Source organism: Eschscholzia californica, unplaced genomic scaffold (assembly GCF_041429995.1).
Source record: "Eschscholzia californica isolate CP2 unplaced genomic scaffold, dmEscCali1.0.p SCAF_4, whole genome shotgun sequence".
In the NCBI taxonomy this organism is placed as follows: domain Eukaryota; kingdom Viridiplantae; phylum Streptophyta; class Magnoliopsida; order Ranunculales; family Papaveraceae; genus Eschscholzia; species Eschscholzia californica.
The window spans coordinates 21,323,332-21,341,017 of record NW_028238461.1 but is presented as its reverse complement, the minus strand read 5'-3'; positions in this window follow the sequence as shown (position 1 = coordinate 21,341,017).

The window sequence follows — 17,686 nt, the reverse complement described above, 5'->3', positions numbered from 1 at the left end:
AATTCATAATACAATTTGTTAAAAAAAATATTTGTGTGCATATATAAAATTTAAGGGCCACATTCGTGAATTTCGCTTCGGGCCACAAAAATGTCAGGACCGGCCCTGACTATGAACAATCAACTCACAATCACCTACTAGAAACATTAGCAATTGAAGAAATTAACAATGAGGAAGGTACATTAATGGAGGAGCATGATGGTCAAGAAGCTTCATTAATGGAAGAATTTGATAGTGAAGAACTCAACTACAACTCTTCATTACTCATATAACAACATTATAAGTGAAGATAGCTTTAGAAGTAAGATAAACTAATTTGTGGTGATTATTCCAAAAAAAAAAAATTAGATTTATAGGTCAACATTTTCTCCTCACTTTTGTGAACACAAATTTTCAGTCAAATCATGCTTATAACGATGAACATTTTTGGAGACGTTTTTTATCGAACAATTTTCGGTGAAAAACAACAAAAACTATAAGCAAAATATGGCAACAAAAAAAAGATGGTTTTTCGGCAAGAACCCCCGAAATTTTTCGGCAAGAACCAAAAAAAAAAATAAGACAACAAAATGTCATCTTCTTCTATGACAAGATTTCTTTGAAAACTACCTAAAGAACTAAAGAGAAATCTACTTCCATTAATATATATGATTCAAGATAAATCTATAACAAGATTGCTTTAAAAACTACCTAAAGAAGCCATGACACCTAATACATCAAGATAAAAGCTGAAAGAATTGCTTTAAGAATTTTTGGAGGGAAGTGATCAAGAGTTTTAGATGGAGGGAATGACCTATCTTTAAAATAGGGTTTTATTCTAAATAACTAATAACTTGTGATAAAATCAAAAGATTTGTAAATAATAAAAAGTGGATCTACAAATAGCCAGATCTGTAAATAGCTTTTAGTAGCTCTGTAAATAGCACCGACCCAATTTTTTCTTTACTACGGTAATGGTTGCCGACTACCACTGACGACAACTTTTGATTTTATTTTATTTTTGAAAATTACTTTTGATTTTATTTTATTTTTTGAAATTTTTTTTCCTCGGTCGTCTACCATCGCCACCATTATTTCTCTTTCCTTTCTCTTGATGCACCCGAAAAGGTTGCACACCCAAGCGGAGGTATCAAGTAGTAACCGGTAAAACCGGAGTCGATCCAAGGATAGGAAGGTGATTCGGATAACGAAGGAGTCTCGTTCGCCGGCATAGGTATCACTAGCTAACTTAGACTAAAAAGGAAAGAAACAAGATAAAAGTGGGAGGTTTTTGATGAATAAGCAATAAAGAAGAAAACAATCAAAACTACACTAAACAATCAAAGTAAAATGGGCGAGAGAGATTCGAGAGAAGTGTCGGAGGAACAAGAGTCGGGAGGCAACAAATAAGTGCGAGAGGTGTCGAACCGAGAATCCGATAATGATAAACCTACGACTACGTGTAGTCCGATCTAATGTTTCAAGGTATAATCGATGTTCGACTCCTAAAGTAGATGTCTCTAAGTACTACGTATATCCGGAGATCATACTTAGTCAAACAAACGTCATAATCGGTTAATCCCGAGTCATCGAAAGTGTTGTCTAGTCGCCTAACTATGTGAAGTGCATGACAAGACACATGAAATTATGACTTAGACTACGATCGATATCGAATACTTCGTTTCGTCTATTAACTATGCGAAGTGCTTGACAAGACACATGAAAATACGATCAAAACGATAATCGAATTAAGTGAACATCAATTCATAATCAAAACATCAAATCATATTAAACATAATCACGAATTCATCACATTTCATCTCATATAATCGATACACTAAAGTTAGCTAAAGATGGTGATTGAATAAGAAATGAAAAGAAAATGATGAGAGAATCCCCCTTTTTCGATGTGGTTCGAGGCTAAGATCGTCGGAAAATATGAGTCTTTAAGGTTCAGCCGATCTCCCCTTAGCAAATTCTGGTTTCCCCATAGCGACCACCATCATCTTCTCCATTTAGAACACAACCTCCGTTAAAGCTAACCCTAGCTTTCTCTCTCTAGAAGATTTCAAGTCCAAAACCAAATCAAACCACATGAGAAGCAAGCCAAGGACATGAGAAGTAAAAGCCCCATGATTTCGGATCAAGAAGGTTGCCGGAAAACTCATAAAAATCCGACCAAAGAGTGAAGAAATCCGGCCAAAAATCAACTCCAGCCCGAGCTGTGGATAAGGCTGGGAATTTGGCCCGAGAGCCCGAAACCCGGCCCGGAACGCCCGTGTCCGATAGGAAAAAATGCAGCCCGAAACCCGACATGGGTACTGCCCGCCCGGCCCGACTCTAGAAAATGGGCGGGCTTGGGCTCCATTGTAAAAACCCTCACCCGAGTGCTATACCCGCTCGCAAAGCCCGGCTATAGGGCCAGGTCATTATGCACATTACATAGGCACACTTCCTTAGGTTTTCAGTATAAAATGGTAACTATTCCCCGTCCTCTTGTTCAACCGCCTAAAGATAAAGTTCAGAAATAAGATAGAGAGAGGGAGAGAAAGGTATCGAGACAAAGACAGAGATCGAGAGACTGAGAGTCACAAAGATAAAGATAGAGATTGGGAGTGAGATGCACAGAGAGAGACCGAGATGGAGGGGAAGAAGATAAAGATTTCTTCTTCAATTTCTACAATGAAAGAAGCAATGATGAATGAATAGATTTACAAGTTGCTTCCTATAGTTTCTGTCTGTCTAAATTTTGTTTCTCTATTTCATGTTTATTTAGATTGTATCTATGTTTCTTGTATAAATTTTTATCTCAATATTTTGTGTAGTTCTTATTTATGTATATGTTTCTTCAGATCTGTATTTTGTGTTCTCTAGATATGAATTTCTATATTATATAGTATTTTTCTAGATTTGTTAGTTTTAGATCTCCATCTCCATTTATGTATCTCACTCTGTACCTCTATTTATCCCTCTTTTTGAAAATAAAATGCTGAAGATTGAATCTGTGTAGATCCGACTCTTTTGCTTTTCATGTTTGATGTTAATGTAAAAAAAACTCGGTAGTGATGATGAACTTTCTTATCAAAGAAAATTAACAATTTTGTTAGGGTTAAGGTCCTAGTGAAATCTGTTTTTTTATCACATATTTGAAGATTCATAGGGTTAGGGTTTTGGTAAAAAAAGTGGATTATTTGCGATTAAAAAAAATTCTCATGTTTGTGCCCGAGCCCGGACCGCCCGAAGCCCGTCATGGGTACCAACGGGCTAGTACCCATGGCGGGCTTTATTCAGGGAATTTCCAAATCTGCCCGGCCCGAGCCCGCTTGTTAAGCCATGTAGGCCATGAGTGTAGGTACCCGGAACGCCCGAACCCGAGATAATGATACCCATGGGTACCCGAGCCCGGCCCATTTCCCACCCCTAGCTGTGGACGCGTCCCGTGCACGTCTTATGCCCGTCCCGCGCGTTCCAGCAAGTCCCGTCCGAGCTGCTGTTCGGTTTTCATGGCTGCCGTGCACAGCAGCTTGCTGTTTCGCTGGAGGAAGCTTCTCAAGCAGGCACTGGTCGCGTCCTCCATCCGGTGCAGCAGCAGCTGTTGCGCGGTCCCGTGCAGCTCTCCCGAGCACCGGTAGCTGCTCGAGCAGCAGCCCGAGCTGCTGCTCGGCCGGCCAAAGCAAGGCCGGCCTAGCGTGCTGGCCGGCCTATGCTTGGGCCGGCTCCTTCTTCCTCTTGCTCTCTTTTTCTCTCTCTTTAGCTCTACTTGGTGATGGAGAACCCTAGCCCCTTGCCTCCTTTTCTCTCTCTCTTTTCTTTCCAAGGTTGAAGATGATCAATAAGGAAGAAGATGAATAGTGTATTTGACTCAAACCCTAGACTTAGTCAACCTTGACTTTGACTCAAACTTGAGTCCATTGGGTGCCTCCAAAATCTCTTCCTTCTTTCATCTTCTTTGGGATTGGGTTTTATTCCTTCATATCTAGGCTCTTGGGTTTTAGACTTAGGCTTTAATCTACATTTGGAAATCAAGGGGGTGCCTTCATAGAATCTTTGTTTTAAGACCGAATCTCGACTTCTTTCTTTCACAACTTCCCCGTCCGAACTCGGAATGGACTTCCGTTTTCACCGTTGGACTCGTCTTTGACTCCTCTTCTCATTTGATTTGTTTGAAGTCTTTTTCTCTTGTTTTCGGCACATGAAATGATAGTGACAATTCGTTCCCTTTATTCCGATTTTCATGTCTAACTCCAAAATAGGTACCTAACATGAAAAACACATAAAATATTATTGATAACACTCGAAAAGGAATAATTATTCTAAGTTAGGCTCTCCAAATGTGACATTTTCGTGTCACATCAAGATCCCCAAACTTAAACATTGCTAGTCCTCGAGCAAATAAAACAAAATAAAAGCCTAACTCACTTTCGGAGGCATCCCGGTTGCATTTAGCGTATGCAACAAGCCTTTAAACCTCTAGGTTACCCCTAGAGGACGAGTGTCGTCTCGTGAGGGTTTCCATAGATGACACCCACAAACATCGTGGTTTCAAATACACAAGGGTCCAAAATCCAAATCATAGATAAACATGGTTCATATAGTAAAGGGTTTAAGCATGTCAACACATAATGAATCAAGTAAATAAGTTCTTGTAAAAGCTAAAGGCCCCTTCACTAATGATCTTACCCTAAAGTGCTAGTGTCATACCATAATGAGCAACATCTATGTTCCGAAGTCACAAAACTTTGATTCCTAAGTTTAGTACATTTCGCCTCGACTTCGGCCTCACGGACATACACTCCAAATATGAAATCACTCAAGAATGGTTCGCTCGTATGTGTGAGTGTGATCACTAACATGGACTCAACACATAAAAAAGGGGTGAGGACAACATTTTGGAACGAATGATCTTCGAAAAGGAATTAGCCACTAAACGGAGTGGGGAAGCTCACTCACCCTTCTCACCCATTCTACCCTCTAAGAATGCCTTCCAAAGGTTAACGGATACTAGAGATGGATGACGATGGAGGATTCCCGAGAATGTCGAACTCTTCATGATAGAACCTCTTAAGCACTTCCACATTCGTTTCTTGCTTCGAATACTTATTCATGAACATACACACAAACACACATATATACAATCACATCACTCACACAAAAGAGCTAACGTGCTCAAACATAACATAAACAACTTTATTCATCATTCATTTTTTTTTTCTTTTTGTCTTTCTTTTTTTTCTTTTTTCATGTCACTTTCTTTTGTTTTTCTTTTTTTTTTCATAACACTTTTTTTTCATAACACAAAATCACATAAAACAAACATAACTCACAATACTATATTCTTGCAATCAACTTTTTTCATTTCATACTTGCTTTTGACATTCTTCATTCTTTTCTTCTCATGTCTTCATTCTCGGGATGTAAGATGATGGAGTATCCGCCTTCCTCTAGCTGACACTCTTATTGGGTTTCATGGACTACAAGGGCAAGGTTAATTCGCTATCCTAATGTCACTCCTAGTGGCTAAGAAAGTTGAGTACACGAGATCAAATGAGCTCTTTTAATAGTTACAAGGTTGAGTAGCTCTTCATTCTACTCGGAGTTAGCGCGGAAGAGTACACTCGAAGGACAATTTAGGCTTTGAGCTCTCACATGGGTTAAGTCTCCACTAATGACTACTCTAGGTTTCTTAGAGATGTTTCTTCTTCACTAAGATGTTGCTCCCATAATATAACACAAACACTCAAAGACTCGACTTTCATGCAAAGACCATTAGCAATCACAAAACCCATCAACTCGATACATATGCATCAACATTCTTAAAACTATCACTACAATCACATGCAAATCTACTCAAAATGTTCAAAATTTTTCAAATTTTGGCTAATTTGAACCCTTTTGTCTTTGAAACCCATGGTCATGCATTGGTTATGGTCATATCCCGCATCCCCAAACTTAAAACTAACATTGTCCTCAATGTTCTAAGCATACACTCACCAAAAGATAAAGAGGCACATCAATTTAAAGAGAAGAGTGGAGAGATATTACCATAACCGAAGGAGATAAAGGATGATACTACCAAGGCTCATGTATAAAGAGGTTCCAAGTTGATGTCGAGCTCGCGCCATCCCCAAACTTGGAACAAACCACGCCTTAGAAGTAAAACATATAAGAAATGCTCCTAAAATATCAACAAATATCATAAGAATGAAGCACATAGAAACATGACCATATAAAATGACCACTCACGCGGGATCACTCGATTGCCTTGAGCTATGCAATTAGCCTTTGATTCTCTTGTTTACACACAAGAGCACGAGTTATGTCTCGCAGAGGGTTTCCAGAGATGCTACCCACAAACATCAAAGGCCACTTAGTCGGCTAACGATCATATAGTAAAAGCCGGAAGATTTGGGGATCAACCCAAAGAAAGCTATATACACATGGTAATCGTCTCACAAATATATACAAGCTATAACGTGCAAGTGAGACGAAAACCGAAAAGAGGCCATCCCCAAACTTAGTGGATGCACGGTCCACTAAGTTACATGAATGCTAGGGGCGACGACTAAGAAGTCGTCAAAAGGATCGACATATAAGTGAAGTGGGGGAAGGTCAGTCGAAGGCAAAAAGTCAAACTCAAGCTTAGTGGATAGAACATCCACTAAGTCCCTAGACATACTAGGAAAGACGTCCGAAGTGTCCCATAAGGGGTCAACAACCGAGTCTGAGATCATGTGGAAGGTCGAACTAGACTCTAAGGGTAAGGCAATAGGCTCGGGGACCAAGTCAAGGTCCGTAACTTCCTTAGGTAAATGGTCCGATAAACTATCCATTGTGTCTCTAACTACTATGTCATCGACGTCCTTAAAGGCATCGGGAGCCTCAAAGTTAGGCATAACACCTTCCATTCTACATAACCGGTCCAAATAATCACAAGTGGTAAAAGTTGGAAAGTTCAACATCGTGTGATCCCCAAACTTGCTCGTAGAGCTATCGTCCTGAACATTAAAATCTAATGTAGTCTGATCATGGTGAGATGACAATGGTCGAGGGAGTGAGCAACAAGGGTCATCGGTCTGTTCAATCTCAAATGGTCTATCAGGAGCTTCATCGACATTTAACTTAAGACTAGAGTTAGGTGTATTACCCTCACCATCATTCATAGTCTCTTCTTGAGTTTGGGGTGCGCAAACCCCTTCCTCGTCGACGATAGGCTCTGACTCAAGTCTATCAACAATTTTGAGAATCCGTTCCGTGATCTCCGTTATCTCTCGATTAAATCTAGTTTGGTACTCTAAAATTGCTTGGAGAGTATCTTCAGACATCTCCTCGTAATAAGGCACATGAGTATAACTAGACGAAGACTCTCGCGGAACACGGATCGTGGGACAATACTCGGTCAAATGGTCTAAGCTTGCACAAATAGCACAAACCGGGCTAATGGTCTCCATGGTCCTTTCTTCACTACCTTCATGTAGATACCTAGACTCGACTCTTTGAGTGAAATCATCGAGTCGGGAATTGTCATCCCTAAGTGAACCATTCATATATGCTTGTCGATAGTCACGAAGACTTCGACGTGGTCGATCAATACTAATGGAACTACGGTTATCATCAAATGACAAATCCATACATGAAGGTGTGGTCATCCCAAATTCTTGTCGATAGTCTCGAAGACTCCTACGGGGTTGGTTACCCTCATACTCATAATTCCTAAAACCATGTTCATGACGAGTCTGACCGACTCCATACATCCGTCGATATTCACCCATGGTCATCCTAGGTCGGTCAGACTCAACTCGCCTATTCCTATCACTAGTCGTAACATTCCTATATAAATTTGAGTAGTCCTGATGACTTGTAGATGGTCGACTAGTGTTGGAAAGGGTTCGCATAAGGTCATTCTCATCAAATGACCAACTTGCCATGATCTCACAATGTTCAAGGATACTAACACACAATTGCAAAACGGGAACAAACACTTATAGACTAACAATCACACACAAGTAAAAAGGAAGAGATAGAATGTGATACTATCGAGTGCTCCTCTCGTTTCGTTCGCCTTTCTTCTTAACTTCTCGATTCCTTCCTTTTCCCTCGCCTTTATGTCGTTTTTGGCTCTTTTCTCGAAAACGGTAGCTAAAAAGAAGATAAAAAACTACAAAAATAAATAAAGAGAAAACGTCTAAGAAAGCAACTAACACAAGACTAATGAACAAAACAACAAACGCTATCCTAACTACTAAACCTATCCCCGGCAGCGGCGCCAAAAACTTGATGCACCCGAAAAGGTTGCACACCCAAGCGGAGGTATCAAGTAGTAACCGGTAAAACCGGAGTCGATCCAAGGATAGGAAGGTGATTCGGATAACGAAGGAGTCTCGTTCGCCGGCCTAGGTATCACTAGCTAACTTAGACTAAAAAGGAAAGAAACAAGATAAAAGTGGGAGGTTTTTGATGAATAAGCAATAAAGAAGAAAACAATCAAAACTACACTAAACAATCAAAGTAAAATGGGCGAGAGAGATTCGAGAGAAGTGTCGGAGGAACAAGAGTCGGGAGGCAACAAATAAGTGCGAGAGGTGTCGAACCGAGAATCCGATAATGATAAACCTACGACTACGTGTAGTTCAATCTAATGTTTCAAGGTATAATCGATGTTCGACTCCTAAAGTAGATGTCTCTAAGTACTACGTATATCCGGAGATCATACTTAGTCAAACAAACGTCATAATCGGTTAATCCCGAGTCATCGAAAGTGTTGTCTAGTCGCCTAACTATGTGAAGTGCATGACAAGACACATGAAATTATGACTTAGACTACGATCGATATCGAATACTTCGTTTCGTCTATTAACTATGCGAAGTGCTTGACACGACACATGAAAATACGATCAAAACGATAATCGAATTAAGTGAACATCAATTCATAATCAAAACATCAAATCATATTAAACATAATCACGAATTCATCACATTTCATCTCATATAATCGATACACTAAAGTTAGCTAAAGATGGTGATTGAATAAGAAATGAAAAGAAAATGATGAGAGAATCCCCCTTTTTCGATGTGGTTCGAGGCTAAGATCGTCGGAAAATATGAGTCTTTAAGGTTCAGCCGATCTCCCCTTAGCAAATTCTGGGTTCCCCATAGCGACCACCATCATCTTCTCCATTTAGAACACAACCTCCATTAAAGCTAACCCTAGCTTTCTCTCTCTAGAAGATTTCAAGTCCAAAACCAAATCAAACCACATGAGAAGCAAGCCAAGGACATGAGAAGTAAAAGCCCCATGATTTCGGATCAAGAAGGTTGCCGGAAAACTCATAAAAATCCGACCAAAGAGTGAAGAAATCCGGCCAAAAATCAAGATCCGGCCAAATGAGTGCTGTCCGAGCCTTGCAACTCCAGCCCGAGCTGTGGACGCGTCCCGTGCACGTCTTATGCCCGTCCCGCGCGTTCCAGCAAGTCCCGTCCGAGCTGCTGTTCGGTTTTCATGGCTGCCGTGCACAGCAGCTTGCTGTTTCGCTGGAGGAAGCTTCTCAAGCAGGCACTGGTCGCGTCCTCCATCCGGTGCAGCAGCAGCTGTTGCGCGGTCCCGTGCAGCTCTCCCGAGCACCGGTAGCTGCTCGAGCAGCAGCCCGAGCTGCTGCTCGGCCGGCCTAGCGTGCTGGCCGGCCTATGCTTGGGCCGGCTCCTCCTTCCTCTTGCTCTCTTTTTCTCTCTCTTTAGCTCTACTTGGTGATGGAGAACCCTAGCCCCTTGCCTCCTTTTCTCTCTCTCTTTTCTTTCCAAGGTTGAAGATGATCAATAAGGAAGAAGATGAATAGTGTATTTGACTCAAACCCTAGACTTAGTCAACCTTGACTTTGACTCAAACTTGAGTCCATTGGGTGCCTCCAAAATCTCTTCCTTCTTTCATCTTCTTTGGGCTTGGGTTTTATTCCTTCATATCTAGGCTCTTGGGTTTTAGACTTAGGCTTTAATCTACACTTGGAAATCAAGGGGGGTGCCTTCATAGAATCTTTGTTTTAAGACCGAATCTCGACTTCTTTCTTTCACAACTTCCCCGTCCGAACTCGGAATGGACTTCCGTTTTCACCGTTGGACTCGTCTTTGACTCCTCTTCTCATTTGATTTGTTTGAAGTCTTTTTCTCTCGTTTTCGGCACATGAAATGATAGTGACAATTCGTTCCCTTTATTCCGATTTTCATGTCTAACTCCAAAATAGGTACCTAACATGAAAAACACATAAAATATTATTGATAACACTCGAAAAGGAATAATTATTCTAAGTTAGGCTCTCCAAATGTGACATTTTCGTGTCACATCATCTCTCCCTCCTCCTTAGTCCTTTCCCCTCTAGCAGATCCGACAAAGGGGATCATTTTCTTCTTTTCTTCCATTCCCTCTATTTCGCTTTGTACAAACCTTAACAGACCTTGGATCGCGTAGTTTCCATGATTGCTAAGAAAATTCTCGATGGCCACAAAATCATAGTTGTTCGTTGCTAGGAGATCTGTCTTTCCGGTGGACTTGTTCGTCAAAAAATTTAATACCTTCGTCTTCTCAGACTGAAGATGAACACTAAACCTTCTCATGGTCCTACTCATTTCCGGGCTACAGCAAAAATTTCTAGAGAACCATTCGTGGGTAAGTCTTAAAAGCCTTTGTTATTGTTCATTTAATGTCAATTTCATAAACCCTAGATTTGTTATTTGATCTACTAAGATTGAAACCCTTATTATATTTGTATGTTAGGATGAAGAAGAACACGAAGAAAATGCAAGTAGTGATGGTTGAAGGAGAGAATAAGGAAAAAAATGAGAAAAATGGTGGTGGTGGCGGTGACCAGAGGTGGTGGTAGGAGCTGAGGAAGAAGATGTTTTGTTTCCCTTTAAATTTTGTACCTCAGAGAATTTATCAAAATTCAAATTTTCCTTTTGAAATTTTGCACCCTAGAAAATTTTCTTATTTCCGCAAAGCGTCGGCCTTGATTTTCTTAGCACTTATAAGTTCTACCACTTAATAAGTGACAATCACTTAGTAAGTGATGTAAATTGTAAGTGTTAACTTGTTTGTTTTTTTTATCAATTCAAAAGTGTATGATTTTATTTTTATATTAATTGTATGTACTATAAAAATGAGCCGTTGTTAATTTTGACTTTAAAGTATTTAAATGCAGGCATTTCATACTAACTCATTTAGCTCTTGATTCATTTATGAAATAACTAATAAGATTTATTAATACTTTTGCATTGAAAATATAAATAACAAGCAATTAAGGATTAATCACGGAGGAGAAAAATGTTATATCGCATCATGGAGTTCGGTTAGTTCCATATTAGTGAAGGGAGGATAGATGAGAAGAATCACGGAGAAAAATTTAGGTGAAAGATGGGGGCCGAAGAAAAGAATCATTACTAAAACCATAAAGAAATTTTGTATTTATCATAAGATTTTGTTTTTTTATTATGATTATATTGGTCTTTGTTATATTAGGCGAGGGATAAAGATGTTTTTAGCACTTATGAAGTAAGTGCAAAAAAACTCCAAGGTGGAGTTTCCTTTTCGCACTTACTTTGTCACCACTTAAAAGTGATTTTCATTTGTTAAGTGAAAAACGAATAACTTAAATTAAAATGTCCGTTGGCACTTAATAAGTAAAAAATCGTAATAAGTGCAAAAATCAAACACCCATAAGCCTATTATTTTGGAGCTTTAATCACAGCCATTAGATTAGACCAACAACCGAGATTAAAATGGATCGAAGGTCGAGATAAACAAAGCAACATTCCCGGTACAAAATTTTGAATTTGCACGTATTTACTGAGCAATTAGATCAATTACAAAGCTACTTGGTAAGAGAAGGGAACTTCTAGTATTATAGAGATTTTTTAGCTAGAAACAAAAACTAACTTCTATTTAAAGGCTTATATTTGGAGAAAAGTCTCTAAAAACAACTCAACGAAATCAAAATCATTTTTTTTTAAGATTTCAATTAATCAAAATCTTTGGTTTCTTAAAGTTTTTATTATGGTATTGAATAAGGGTTGCAATTTCTTGTGTAGATATTATTGTTGGCTTGGTTATTGTGAGAAGGTTTAAACCTTGAAGTAAACAACTCGATGAAACTCGAGGAAGACGGATGTGTAGAAGCCGAGAGAGATAACACTTCGGTGAGACCGAGTGAACCTTGAAGTTCCTCTCGGGTATAGCTGAGCTGGAGCAGTGTAACTCTCGGGTATAACCGAGAGTGCACTGTGGGATTCTCGGTGAAGCCGAGAACGATTTGATGATCGTCTCGGTTGAAGATCGAGGGACTGTTGCAAAGGCAACTCGGATGAAACCGAGTGGTGATAGTGATGATCGAGTGAGAGGGAGAGAGAGAGATAGGTAAAAACCTTGTTATTACTTTACAACTTGATGATTACAACATTGAGTTTGATCCATATATATAGGATTCATAATAAGAGTTTTAAGTATATAAGATACTATATTACATGTTTATCTATACATTAATCCTATTAGGAGTTGTATTAGGAATCCGATAATGATAACAATCCTAATCCTATATGGATTCCTATAGCTTCAATATTCGTCCTAATCCACTCGGATAAACCGAGTGGAGTGGATCTCTAACACTCCCCCTCAAGTTAGAGCGGGAATGGAAGTAACACCTAACTTGCCAATAATGTTCTTGAACGGTTCTGCTCCAAGTGGCATGGTGAAGATATCCGCTAACTGGTTGTCTGAAGTGGTAAAGCGCGTGGCAATGACGTTGTCTTTAATCTTCTCACGAACGATGTGACAATCTATTTCAATGTGTTTTGTACGTTCGTGAAACACTGGGTTATCTGCGATGTGGAGAGCGGCCCGATTATCACAGTAAACTGTCATCGGGTCCGTGTGATTAATTCTGAAATCAAGTAATAAATACTTGAGCCATTGTAATTCACAAGTGAGAATGGCTAGAGCTCGATATTCTGCTTCTGCAGATGATTTTGCAACTGTTGGTTGTTTCTTTGATTTCCAAGAAAGTGGGTTATCACCCATCATTGTAAAATACCCGGTAGTTGATCTACGGGTTGTAGGACAGCCAGCCCAGTCTGAGTCACAGTATCCTGTGACATGGAGAGAGCTATCTGCTGATAAGAAGACTCCTTTATCAAGGGTGCCTTTCAGATATCGTAGAACGCGATGAGCAGCGTCTAGATGTACTTGACTAGGTGTTTGCATGAATTGACTGAGATTATTTACTGCAAACGTGATGTCCGGTCGTGTGACCGTTAAGTAAAGTAATCGGCCGATAAGACGTCGGTAAACTGATGGATCCTTTAAAGGAGTGCCGTCGGTGGGACTGAGGCGGAGCTTTTGATCCATGGGAAATTCAGATGGACGTGCAGCGGTTAGTCCAGAATCTTTGAGGATATCAAGAGCATATTTTCGTTGACATAGAAAAATGCCTTGTGAAGAACGAGATACTTCAATGCCAAGGAAGTATTGAAGACGACCTAAATCTTTTAGGGAGAAAGCTGTATTTAAGAATATTTTTAACTGGGAAATAGCATGATCATTATTTCCTGAAATAATAATGTCGTCTACATAGACGAGAACGTAAATTTGAGTGGAGTGAGAGCGAAAAGTGAAGAGAGAGTAGTCACTTTTATATTGAGAGAAACCACGTTCAGTGAGAACGGAGGAAAATTTTGAAAACCACTGGCGGGAGGCCTGTTTAAGACCATAAAGAGACTTATGAAGGCGACAAACGCTAGACTCCCCCTGAGATGAAAAACCGGGAGGAAGTTTCATGTATACTTCCTCATGAAGATCGCCTTGGAGAAAGGCATTGTTAACATCCAACTGGTGGAGGGACCAACCTTTAATGGCGTCAATAGAAAGTAATACACGGACAGTGACGAGTTTGGCAACCGGAGCGAAAGTATCGGTATAGTCAAGGCCCTCGATTTGAGTATAACCCTTAGCGACTAGCCGAGCTTTATATCGCTCAATGGAGCCATCGGAATTAAATTTGATCTTATACACCCATTTGCAACCAATGGGTCGCTTTCCGGGTGGAAGAGTAGTAATTGACCAAGTCTTGTTAGCTTCTAAAGCGGAGATTTCCTTGGCCATAGCTTCCTTCCAATGAGGAGATTTCATTGCTTGAGTGAAGGAGCTAGGTTCAGTAGTAGTTAACACCGAAGAGAGAAATTTCTGGTGAGATGATGAAAAAGAATTGATGGAAAAATAGTTTTCAAGTGGATACTTGACGGAAGAAGAGGTGGAACACACATAATCATCCAAGTGAGGTGGTGGTCGCCGAGATCGTGTGGAACGACCGAGGATTTCTACGGGGAGGTCAGTGGTGGCGTCTGTTGTCGGGGAGTCAGACGGGCCGTCGTCGAGGGAATTCTCGGCGCTAGAGGCAGGTGGTGTGCCTAGAGAAGGAGTAGCAGCAAAAGGTGCTGAAGGCACCTCAGACAGAGGGAAAATAAGGGGCGAAGACGAGCCCAGTTCAGCAGGGGTGTCTGGAGGCACCCCTGCATCGGTGATGTTCCTGGAAACAGGAACAGCACCACTGTCAGCGAAGTTCCTGGAAACAGGAACAGCACCATTATCGGTGATGTTCCTGGAAACAGGAAGGGCAGCACCACTGTCATCGGTGGTGCTGTTGTGTGGCACGGCGACCGTGGAACGCCCGGTCGCCGGAAAGTTGAATGTATCATTGTCGTCGATCGTTATGAAGGGTGTTGGGCGATCGAGATGAGAATAAGCAGCCGAGTAAGAGGGGTGCATAGGGAATCGATTTTCAACAAAAGTGACGTCGCGGGAGATGAAGATCCGTCGTGTGGAAATATTGTAGATTCGATAACCCTTCTGGCCATTGGGATACCCAAGGAAGATACCGGCGGAGGAGCGGGCGTCCATCTTGGTTTTGACCAAAGGGATACGTGCATAACAAAGGCATCCAAAAACACGTAGATGGGATAAATCAGGAGTAATACCAATGAGTTTTTCATGGGGGGATTTACCATTAAGGGTGGGTGTCGGTAATTTGTTAATCAAATAAACCGCGATGAGAACACGTTCTCCCCAAAAGGAGAGAGGGAGATGAGCTTGAAGGCGTAATGAACGGGCTACTTCAAGAATGTGACGATGCTTGCGTTCAACTATCCCGTTTTGTTGCGGGGTATAAGTACAACTACGTTGGTGGACAACTCCTTTTTCAAGGAACCAACTTTGTAGGGATGAATTAGTAAATTCGGAACCATTGTCCGAACGAAAGGTCTTAATGGTGCAATTAAATTGCGTGGAGACATATTGAAAGAAATTCATAATCAATTTATTGGATTCGGACTTAGAATCCATGAGAAATATCCAAGTACAACGTGAATAATCGTCGACAAGGGTAAGAAAATAGCGACACCCGGAGGTGGAGGGAACCGAAAAAGGTCCCCATACGTCCGCATGGACTAACTCAAAAATATGAGAAGAGGAAGAAGTACTAATCGGAAAAGGCAATCGAGATTGCTTAAAAAAATTTAAAATTCAAACATGGAAGTTTAGAATTAAAAAATTTAAAACGACTAAAAAAAGGATGGCCCAAACGGGAATGCCATAAAGAAAAAGACTCATAACTAGAATTATCTAAACTTGAAACCGAAAGGATGAGACGCTCCATGCGAAGGAAGTAAAGGTCATCATGAAGACTACCATGCCCAATCTCCATCCTCGTTGTTCGGTCCTGAAAAAGACACAAATCACGGTCAAATAAGACGGTGCAACGAAGGGATTTAGATATTTGAGAAATAGATATGAGATTAAATTGAAAAGATGGAATATGAAGCACATCTTGTAAATAAAATTTATTGGTAAAATAGACGGTACCAATGTGTTCTACCTTGACTCGGGAACCATCCGGTAAACGGACATATAGGTCCGGTGGTGCAAGGGAATAAGAAGAAAATCTTGAAATATGTGAACATATATGTTTAGCGGCTCCCGAATCAATGACCCAAGGAGGATGAAAAGAAGAAGTGTACTTACCGGTTAGGTTTACATGGGTATCTTGTTGGAGTTACCGTTGGATTGGGCTGCGGTGGCTTGCCAATTTCGGTCAAGGAGTGCCAAAATCCCTTGATATTGTTCATTGGTGAAAGAAGTTGCTGGAGGCACCCCCTGGCCCGTTTGGTCCAAAACCGAGAGGTTGATGGTGTTTTGGCGGTTTCGGTTCCGGTTTCTTTGTCCATAATTTGGTGGGTACCCATGGAGTTTATAGCAAGAGGTGACATCATGACCATGAATCTTGCAATTGTCACAAAAGGGTCGAGGGCGTTTAGTACGTTGCCTCTCGGATCCGTTAAAACGAGTTTGATTGTACTCGTTGCTTCCAACGGCAAGTGCCGCATTGTTGGAATCAATAGTCATAGGAGTGACCAAGTTTTGTTGAACCTCTTCTTGTTTAATAAGTGAATGGATTCGAAGAATCGAAGGAAAAGGTTCAATCAATAAAATTTGACTACGAATAGATGAAAATCTATCGTTAAGCCCTTGAAGAAACTCCATGGCTCTATCTTGATTAGTACGTTCAAGTAAAGAACGACCATGACCACATGTACAAGGCTCGGTGATAATCAAGGAATTGAGTTCATCTTGTAAGGCCTTGAGATGGGTAAAATATGTAGAAACGTCGGAATTATCTTGTTTGAGACAAGAAATTGCTCTCTTCAATTGGAATATTTTGGGAGCATTGCGTTGGTGAAAGCGATCATATAGATTGTGCCATATATCAAAGGCCGATTCATCATATAAGATTGAATCGCGAAGAGGTGGATCAACGGAATTGATGAGCCAACTAGAGACGAGATCATTACATCGTCCCCATAATTCTAATTCTTTAGGATCGGTGGGTTTTTCAATGCTTCCATCAACGAAACCAAGTTTAGCTTTAGCCCTGATGGGCCTAAAAGGTTACCCTAAATAGGTCTACACTCGCAAGTGCACGGGTGTCAAGTTGTAATATTTCCGGAAAGACCGGTTCGTTCCTCAGAGACTAGTTAAACCTGTTCCTAAACTTAAAATTAATACGGTTTTGATTTTGAAATTGTTTTTTGGTGATAAAATAAAATGAATAAAATTACGGAAATGAAAATGAACTCAAATGGGGGAAGGACCTAGGATTTTAGAATCCACCACGAAAAATCACCTTTATTACACATAATTAACTAACTAGTTCTTTTCTTCTATAACTCAAAATTCTGGATAATGAACTATCCGAATTTCGGAAGATGTTTTCGATAAAATCGGTTCTTAGATCATAAAATGGTAATTGTCTTCTTTTGAAAAATATATTTCTAAACTACTATCTATCAATTAATAAGTATGGACCGTCAAACGATTTAACATAAGCACGATGCATCAAATCTAAAAGCATAGATAGTGAAAAGATAACCGATCTAACAAATTAAAACAACTTAAGCATTGGAGCACATTCAAAGAATTAATCAATTAAAAATATGCTTCTAAAAGGTCGAGTATGGTTTCATCATCAATCCTAGTTAAGAAACCTAGCTACTCATTCTCATCATATATATCATCATGATTATAAGAAACATTATTGTTATAAAATCAAAGATAAAGTAGAGAAGATCACCGAATGTAATGTTATTTTCTTTTGATGATGGATGTTGATCATATGAGTGA